Here is a 10,398-nt window from a genome sequence, read left to right as displayed (position 1 = left end):
GTTCCTTGTCTGTCTCCTCCAGTCCCGACCAGCAGCAACTCCATCTATAAAGATCTCGCAAAAATTCTGTTGGCTTTGCATGAAGCACACAGGGTCAAAGCCATCAGACAATAGGACTTTCCACAAATCCTTTCTGCTTACCTCCTTCTCCAATCTTGGCTTGTACTGAAATGGTGGCTGGGTTCCATGTTTGGTTAAATCCTCATGTGTGGCTATAGCTTCTGCTGTTCCACCCCCTGGAAGACCAGAGTTTTTCAGGCCATCAATTTCTGGTTTCTTTGAAACCATGAGTTCAGTTCTCAGCTTCTCTCTGTCCTCTCACATTTTACTATAAGCTGCAAGGAGAAGCCATGCTGTATCTACAACTTTTAGTTTTGAAATCTCATCATCCAAGTATGCCAGATCATCGCCTTCAAATTCTTCCTTCCATCCAACACCAGGACTCAATTTTGCCAAATTCTCTGCCACTTTAAAACGAGAATGACCTTTCTTCCAGTTTGTAACAACACAGTCATCATTTCTACTCAAGGCTCTTCAGAAGTATCTTTAGAGTCCATATTTCCACCAACAGTTTCTTCAAAGCAGTTTAGACCTTTTCTATCAAGCTCCTCACAGTTCTTCCAGAATCTTCCCCTTATCCATTTAAGAAGCCATTCCAACATATTTGGTATTTGCAAACTCAGCAGCACAACAATGCTGGTACCAAAATCTGTTCTAGTTTGCTAATGCTGCTGGAATGCAAAACACCAGAAATGGATTGGCTTTTATAAAAGTGGGTTTATTTGGTTACTCAGTTACAGTCTTAAAGCCATAAAGTGTCCATCAAAAAAGGGTACCTTCACTGGAGAAAGGCCATTGGAATCCAGAAAAACCTCTGTTAGGTGGGAAGTCATGTGGCTGGCATCTGCTTGCTCCTAGGTTGTGTTTGAAACTGGCATTCTCCTAAATGTCTTCATTAGCTTCCAACAGCTGTCTTCAAAATGTCTGTCTCAGCTCCAGCTAGCTATGTGCTCCTTCTGTCTGAGCTTATTTAGTGCTCCTGTAAACTAAACAAGGCCCATCCTGAATGAGTGGGGTGACACCTCCATGGAAATTATCCAGAGCTATCACTTACAGTTGGGTGGGTCACATCTCCATGGACACTGAACCAATAGGTTCCAACCCAATCCACACTAATATGTCTGCTTCCCACAAGAATGCATTAAAGAATATGGCTTTTTCTGGGGGACATAAATATACAAACCAGCACAACCGCCTTCTCACTTCCATGGCTTCTGATGGCATAACAGAACTTAGTCTTATTATGGTTCCCTTGTATGTGATGAATCAGTTTTCTGTTGCTGCTTTCAACATTCTCTCTTTATCTTTGGTGTTTGACATTCTGATTAGTATGTGTCTCAGAGCAGGTCCATTACGATTTATTCTGTTTGGAGTATGTCACACTTCTTGGGCATGAGTATTCATGTCTTTCATAATTTCTGGGAAATTTTCAGCCATTTTTCCTCAAATACTCTCTCTACCCCCTTTTCCTTCTCTTCTCCTTCTGGAACACCCATGGCTCTATGTTTGTACACTTCAAGCTATCACTCAAATCCCTGAGATGACAGTCAATATTTTCTACTCTTTGCTCTGTCTTTTCTTCTGACTGTATGATTCCAATTTCCAGTCTTCTAGTTTGTGGGTTCTTTCTTCTGCCTGTTAAAATCTACAGTTGTATGCCTCTAGTGTATTTTTAATCTCTACTGTGCTGGTTTGAAGCTGTTATATACACCAGAAAATACCCTGTTCTTTTAATCCTTTCATGTGGATGCAGATCTATTGTGGGTGAGATATTTTGATTAGGCTTTTTCAATTGAGATGTGACCCATCCAACTCTAGGTGAGTCTTAATCCTTTATGAAGAGAAGAAAATACAGGAAAAGGCCAAGAAAGCACACAGAGAGAAACACCCGGAAATCTTACAGAGAAAAACGCTGAGAGAAGCAAGCAAGGGCACACAGATATTGAAAGAGCCAGAATCTGAAAACAACAAAACCTGGGAGAGAAGAATCAGCCAGCACTTTCATGTGCCTTCCTCCCACGTGACAGATGAACCCTGATGCCATCAGCCTTTCTTCAGAGAAGGTATCCTCCTCTTGAAGCCTTAATTTGGATATTGTCATGGCCTAAGAACTGTAAATTGTGACTTAATAAATCCCCATTGTAAAGCCAATCCATTTCAGGGATATTATTTTTTTGGCAGTGTTAGCAAACCAAACCTCTACTATTGTGCCTTTCATCCCCGTAATTTCTGTTGTTTCTTTTTATAATTTCTTATACTTTATGCCCACACATTCTCTTCTTAATATCCTTTAACTCTTTATCCATATTTATCTTCTTCTTCTTGAATTGATTTAGGAGACTTGTTTGAACAACTTTAGTCCTTTCAAATTCTGAGTATCCTCTGAAATTTTAATTTGTTCCATTCATTGAGCCAGATCTTCTTGTTTCTTGGTATGACTTGAAATTTTTGCTAATCTCTAGGCATCTGATTACCTTTATGCATTATCTCTGCAGATCTGTTTCCCTCTCATCTCTGGGGAATTTTTTTTAATCATCATTTTATTGAGATATATTCACATACCATGCAGTCATACAAAACAAATCGTACTTTCGATTGTTTACAGTACCATTACATAGTTGTACATTCATCACCTAAATCAATCCCTGACACCTTCATTAGCACACACACAAAAATAACAAGAATAATAATTAGAGTGAAAAAGAGCAATTGAAGTAAAAAAGAACACTGGGTACCTTTGTCTGTTTGTTTCCTTCCCCTACTTTTCTGCACATCCATCCATAAACTAGACAAAGTGGAGTTTGGTCCTTATGGCTTTCCCAATCCCATTGTCACCCCCTCATAAGCTACATTTTTATACAACTCTCTTCAAGATTCATGGGTTCTGGGTTGTAGTTTGATAGTTTCAGGTATCCACCACCAGCTACCCCAATTCTTTAGAACCTAAAAAAAGTTGTCTAAAGTGTGCGTAAGAGTGCCCACCAGAGTGATCTCTCGGCTCGTTTTGGAATCTGTCTGCCACTGAAGCTTATTTCATTTCCTTTCACATCCCCCTTTTGGTCAAGAAGATGTTCTCCGTCCCACGATGCCGGGTCTACATTCCTCCCCGGGAGTCATATTCCACATTGCCAGGGAGATTCACTCCCCTGGGTGTCTGATCCCACGTAGGGGGGAGCAGCCTTGAATTTTTGCATGAGCAAAGAAAAATCTTTCCTGAACATGCACCCATACTTGGATATGCAATTAACCATATAGATTCCACAGAATATATCTGGCTTTTTTTAAAAACTGTTTTATTCCCTCACTATAAAAGCCACCCAATGCATACAATCAATGGCTCTCATTATAATCATAGTTGTGTTTTCATCACTGAAACCAATTTTTGAATATATTAATTATTCCAAAAATAAAGCTCCATAACCCTTATACCTTCCTGTTATTGACACTTACCATTGCTGTGACACCTTTGTTACAATTGATGGAAGAATATTATATTACTGCTAACTATAGTCCATAGTTTGCATTATGCATATTTTCCTCATATACCACCCTATTATCAACACCTTGTAATAGTGACATATATTTGTTCTAGTTCATGTAATAACATACTTATATTTGCACTATTAACCACATTCATTGTCCACAACAGGGGTCACTATGTTATACAGTCCCATGTTTCATCCTATAGCTTTCCTTCTAGTGACATACACAACCCAAAACTTCCCTTTCAGCCACAATCACATGCACAATTCAGCACTGTTAATTATACTCACATTAATGTGTTACAATCACCTTTATCCACTTCCATTTACAGACATTTAAATTCAACCTAGTTAAAAATTCTGCAGACATTGGGCATCCAGTCTCCAATCTCTACCATTATTCTGTTTCCTGGTTACCAATAGAAGCAGTCTTGTTTACACTTCAGATTCTACATTGGGAAACCTTGTGTTCTGATTTGCTAATGTTGCTATTAGGCAAAATACCAGAAATGGATTGCCTTTTATAAAGGGGGTTTATTTGGTTATAAAAATGCCCAAGCTAAGGCATCAACTATAGTGTACTTTCCAGAAGAATGGCCAATGGCATCTGGAACATCTCTGTTGTCTGGGAAACCATGTGGCTTGCATCTTCTTCCTTGCTCTCAGGTAGTGCTTCAAAATGGCTTTCTCCCAAGACTTTTCTCTCTAGGCACCTGGGGGTATTCTCTTACTTTCTCCCAGGCAAACTCTGAAGTAGCAAAAGTCTACTTTCAATGGCTGTGTGCTCTAGTTTGCTAATGCTGTTGGAATACAAAACACCAGAAGTGGATTGGCTTTTATAAAAGAGGGTTTATTTGGTTACATAGCTACAGTCTTAAGGCCATAAAGTGTCCAAGGTAATGCATCAGCAATTGGGTACCTTCACTGAGAATGGCCATTGTTGCCTGGAAAACCTCTGTTAGCTGGGAAGACACATGGCTGGGATCTGCTCCAAAGTTCTGGTTTCAAAATGGCTTTCTCCCAGGATGTTCCTCTCTAGGCTGCAGTTCCTCAAAAATGTCACTCTTAGTTGCACTTGGGGTATTTGTCCTCTCTTAGCTTCTCCAGAGCAAGTCTGCTTTCAACAGCTATCTTCAAACTGTCTCTCATCTGCAGCTCCTGTGCTTCCTTCAAAGCATCCTTCTTGGCTGTAGCTCCTCTTCAAAATGTCACTCACAGCTGCACTGAGTTCCCTCTGCCCATCAGCTCATTTATATGGCTCTACTGATCAAGGCCCACCCTGAATGTGTGGGGCCATGCCTCCATGGAAATATCTCATCAGAGTTATCACCTACATTTGGGTGGGGTGCATTTCCATGCAAATCTAATCAGCACCAAAACATCTGCCCCACAAGACTGCATCAAAGAATATGGCTTTTTCTGGTGGACATAATGCATTCAAACCAGCACATTCCACCCCCTGGACCCCAGAAAAACATATTCTTTCCAAATACAAAACACATTCATCCCACAATATCACAGAAACTTAAATCATTTCAGTAACAATAGTTAAGTACAAGATCCCATCAAAATCAGTTACAGGCATGGTCAGTCCTAAGGCATAATTCTCCTTTAGCTGTGGATCTGTGAACTTAGAACAAGTTATGTGCTTCCAATACACAAAGGAGGGACATTCATAGGATAAACACTCCCATTGCCATAAGGAGAAACAGTAAGGAAAATGGGGTTAACAGGACCAAAACTGTTCCTAAAACCCACAGGACAAACTCCATTGGATTTCTAAGTCTGAGAGTCATTAACAGAATGATGTTGCATCCTTGCATCTTGAGAAAGCCAGAGTTTAACCCTTCCTAAGAGCCTTTGTGGCAGCACTTTCCTCTCCAAATGCTTAGGTGAGTGCTCCAACATATCCACATGTTGGGGAGACCACCTTCTCAGCCCCAACCTCCTCAAACATCAGGGAAGCTCCCAGATTCCCTTCCATCTCTGGGGTACATGCTCAACCCCTTCAGAACAGTGGGGTGGCAGCCAGGTTCTCCCCAGTTCCCTGGGAATGTGCTGCACCCTCTTTAGGATGGCAAAACTCTTCCAGAGCATCAGGGTGAATGCTCACCCTCAACCTCTGGGGCAAATTCACCCTTTCCATGCATGTGGGCCACTCTGCTCTCTCCCAGCCCAAGGCCTCTTGACTCCACACCTCAACCTCCATGGCTCTGTCTTTGAAGACATTTTTCCTTCAATTTGTTCCTTGTCTGTCTCCTCCAGTCTGGACTGGCAATGGCTCTGTCTATAAAGATTTCACAAAAATTCTGTTGGCTTTGCATGAAGCACACAGGGATCAAAGCCATCAGACAACAGGACTTTCCACAAATCCTTTCTGCTTAACTCCTTTTCCAACCTTGGTGTGTACTGAAATGGTGGCTTGTTTCAATGTTTGGTTACATCCTCATGTTGGGCTGTAGCTTCTGGGGATCCATGCCCTGGAAGCCTGGAATTTTCCAAACCATCAGCTTCTGGTTTCCTTGAACCCAAAAGTTCAGTTCTAAGTTTATCTCTTTCAGCTCACATTTTACTATAAGCTGCAAGGAGAAGCCAGGGTACATCCTCCACATGCAGTCTGGAGATCTCCTCAGCTAAGTATTCCAGGTTGTCACTTTCAAATTTTTCCTTCCATCTGACACCAGGACCCAATTTTGCCAAATTCTCTGCCACTTTAAAACAAGGATCACTTTTCTTCCAGTTCACAACAAAACATTCATCATTTCTGTTCAAGGCCTCATCAGAAGTGTCTTCAGGGTCCATATTTCCATAGTCTCTTCAAAGCAGTTTAGGCCATTTCTATCAAGCTCCTCACAGTTCTACCAGAATCTTCTCTTTAACCATCTAGAAAGCTGTTCCAAAATGTTTGGTATTTGCAAATTCAGCAGCAAAAGCACCCCACTTCTCTGGTACCAAAATCTGTTCTACTTTGCTAATGCTGCCAGAATGCAAAACACCAGAAATGGATTGACTTTTATAAAAGAAGTCTTATTTGGTTACACAGTTACAGTCTTAAGGCCATAAAGTGTCCAAGGTAATGCATCAGCAATCGGGTACTTTCACTGGAGGATGGCCAATGGTGTCTGGAAAACCTCTGTTAGCTGGGAAGGCACGTGGCTGGCAGATGCTCCAAAGTTCTGGTTTCAGAACGGCTTTCTCCCAGGATGTTCCTCTCTAGGCTTCAGTTCCTCAAAAATGTCACTCTCAGTTGCACTTGGGGTATTTGTCCTCTCTTAACTTCTCCGGAGCAAGTCAGCTTTCAATGGCCATCTTCAGATGTCTGTCATCTGCAGCTCCTGTGCTTCCTTCAAAGCATCCTTCTTGGCTGTAGCTCCTCTTCAAAATGTCACTCACAGCTGCACTGAGTTCCCTCTGCCCATCAGCTCATTTATATGGCTCCACTGATCAAGGCCCATCCTCAACATGTGGGGCCATGCCTCCATGGAAATATCTCATCAGAGTTATCACCTACATTTGAGTGGGGTGCATTTCAATACAAATCTAATCAGCACCAAAACATCTGCTCCACAAGACTGCATCAAAGAATATGGCTTTTTCTGGGGGACATAATACATTCAAACCAGCATGCTGTCTTCACAATGTCTCTCTTGGCTGCAGCAGCAAACTCCTTCCGTCTGAGCTGTTATATAGGACTCTAATGAATAAACAAAGACCCACCCTGAATGGGCAGAGCCACACCTGCATGGGAATAATCTAATAAAAGGTATTACCCACAGTTGGGAGGGTCATGTATCCATGGAAACAATGTAATCCAAAGATTCCAACCCAATTAATGCTAATATGTCTGCCCCACAAGATTGCATTAAAGAACATGGTGTTTTGAGGAACATCAGGCATCCAAACTGGCACATTCCACCCCCTGTGCCCCAAAATGATGCGATGTTTCCATATGCAAAATACATTCATCTCATCAAAATATCACAAAAACCTAAATCATTTCAGTAACAACAGGTAAGTACAAGATCCCATCAAAATCAATTTCAGGCATGGTCTGTCTTAAGGCAAAATTCCCCTCTGGCTGTAGACTTGTGAAACTTAGAACAAGTTATCTGCTGCCAATATACAAAGGAGGGACAGTCATAGGATAAACATTGCTATGGAGAGAAACTGAAAGGAAACTAGGGTTCAAGGGACCAGAATATCTCCTAAAATCTGCAGGGCAAGTTCCTTTAGATTTCAAAGTCTGAGAGTCATTTATCTAATGATGTTTTATCCTTGTGGCTTGAGAGAGCAGGGTCCAACCCTTTTCAAAGGCTTCTGTGGTAGTCCTATTCCCTCCATACCCAGGGGTGAGTGTTCCAATACCACCACAAACTGGGGAGGACCACCTTCTTGGCCCCACCCTCCTGAAGCATTGGGGTGCCACCCTGGACTCTGCCTCTCCAGAGCAAAGGCTCTCTCCTCTCTGAACAGTGGGGTGGCAGCCAGGATCTCTGCAATCCCTGGAGAATGTGCTTCACCCTCTCTGAGGCCTGGGTTGGCAGCACTCTTCCCAAGCATCAAGGCAGAATGCCTGTCCTTTCCACATTCATGGGCTTCTCCACTCTCCTTGCCCAAGACCTCTTGACTCCAGACCTCAACATCCATGGCTCTGTCTTTGAAGAAATATTTCCTTCAATATGTCACTTCTCCATCCCCTCCAGTCCAGACCAGCAGTATTTCTGTTTATACAGATCTCACAAAAATTCTGTAGACTTGGCATGCATTTTACAGATCTCAAAATGGTTAGACAATAGGACTTCCCACAAATCCTTTCTGGATAACTCCATCTCTAATACTGGCTTGTAATGAAATGTAGGTTGGGTTCCATATTTTGTTAAATCCCCATGTGGGGCTGTAGATTCTGGGGTCTCGTTTTTTGGAAGCCTGGAATTTTCCAAACTACCAGTTTCTGGTTTCTTTGTATCTAAAATTTCAATTCTTATCTTATTTCTGTCCTGTTGCATTTTACTATAAGCTGCTAGGAGAAACCAGGCTACATGCTCCACACATAGTCTAGAGATCTCCTCAGCTAAGTATCCCAGCTTGTTGCTTTCAAATTCTGCCTTCCATCTGACACCAGGATACAATTTTGCCAAATTCTCTGCCACTTTAAAACAAGGATCACCTTTCTTCCAGTTGGCAACAACACATTCATCATTTCTATTTAAGTCCTCCTCAGAAGTATCCTTAGAGACCATATTTCTACCTACAGTCTCTTCAAAGCCATCTAGGCCTTTTCTATGAAGCTCCTCACAGTTCTTCCATAATCTTCCCCTTATCCATTTAAAAAGCTGTCCCAACATGTTTGTTATTTGCAAGCTCAGCAGCACCCCACTTCTCTGGTGCCAAAATGTGCTCCAGTTGGGCAATGCTGCTGTTATGCAAAATACCAGAAATGGATTGGCTTTTATAAAGGGGGGTTATTTGTTTACAAAGTTACATTCTTATGGCCATAAAAGTGTCCAAGCTAAGGCATCAAAAATAGGGTACTTTCACAGAAGAATGGCCAAAACATCTGGAACATCTTTGTTGTCTAGGAAGGCAGATGTCTCCATCTTCCTTTGCTCCCAGGTTGTGTTTCAAAATGGCTTTCTCCCAGGATATTTCTCTCTAGGCATCCAGGGGCATTCTCTTAGTTTCTCCCAGGCAAACTTTGAGTAGCAAATGTCTACTTTCAAAGGCCATCTTCAAAATGTCTCTCTTGCTGTAGCAGATCCTTATGCATGAGCTCTTATATAGGACTCCAATGATTAAATCAAGATGCACACTGAATGGGCAAGGCCCCACCTCCATGGGAATAATCTAGTCAAAGTTATTATCCACAGTTGGATGGGTCATATCTCCATGGAAGCAACCTAATCCAAATATTCCAACCTAATTAACACTAATACATCTGCCCCCATAAGACTACATTAAAGAATATGCCATTTTGGGGGACATAATACATCCAAACTGGCACACCTTGGTTCTAGTCTTGACTCACTAAGTAGTGTAACACTAAGCAATCCAATCTAGGCCTTGGTTTCTCTGTTTTAAAAAGAATAGGGACTTATTGTATCCAGTCAGGTATGTAAGGAGCTTAGAAGTCATCACTCTCATCCTTGTAACAAGGAAAATGCAGAAAAAACTGAAAAACTACACCTCTTCTTAGAAATATCAGAAAATTGAGGTCATAGAGTAAAGCATTACCCCCCTCCAAACAGGAGAGAGGTGGGCAAAGAAAACAATAGCTTACCTGGAGGACAAGCTCTGGAAAAGAAGCTCTGCTGGAGCCACTGATTGTAGAAATACTTGACTGTAATGGAAAAATTTCTGGAGTTTAAGAGTTGAAGACTTTGGGAGCCCAGGTTTAGTGGTGGGGTATGCCTTCATATGTTTTACTTCCAAGAGCCTTACCAAGTTCTCACTGTGAATATTGGAGAAAATTCACCTTGTGCTTCCAGTAGAGGAAGGGGAAAAGTAATCATTCTGAAATACTACCAGTACAGTATGTTCTCATTAACAAAGGAGTGCTTTCAAAATGAGCTATTTAACCAAGCCTAACAGGCTTGGGTTTTATCAATGCTTAATCCATTTGAGGGAAGGGAAATACCAAACTCCAACCTCCACTAGTCTTTGACCTTGGGAAAGGGAAATACCTAATTCCAGCTCCTGCTAAATTTCCTGTCTCATATAAGGTGCATAAGCTGAGAAGAACTTTTTAAGGACACAGTCCAGAGGAAGAAAATAAATAAAATATTGAGATTATAGGATTATGGGATGCTTCCCCCCCACACACAGCTTACCATGGATTCAATAGGTCTCCTATATTATA

The sequence above is a fragment of the Choloepus didactylus genome, chromosome Y (assembly GCF_015220235.1).
Source record: "Choloepus didactylus isolate mChoDid1 chromosome Y, mChoDid1.pri, whole genome shotgun sequence".
Lineage (NCBI taxonomy): Eukaryota > Metazoa > Chordata > Mammalia > Pilosa > Megalonychidae > Choloepus > Choloepus didactylus.
This window is presented reverse-complemented; position numbering follows the sequence as displayed.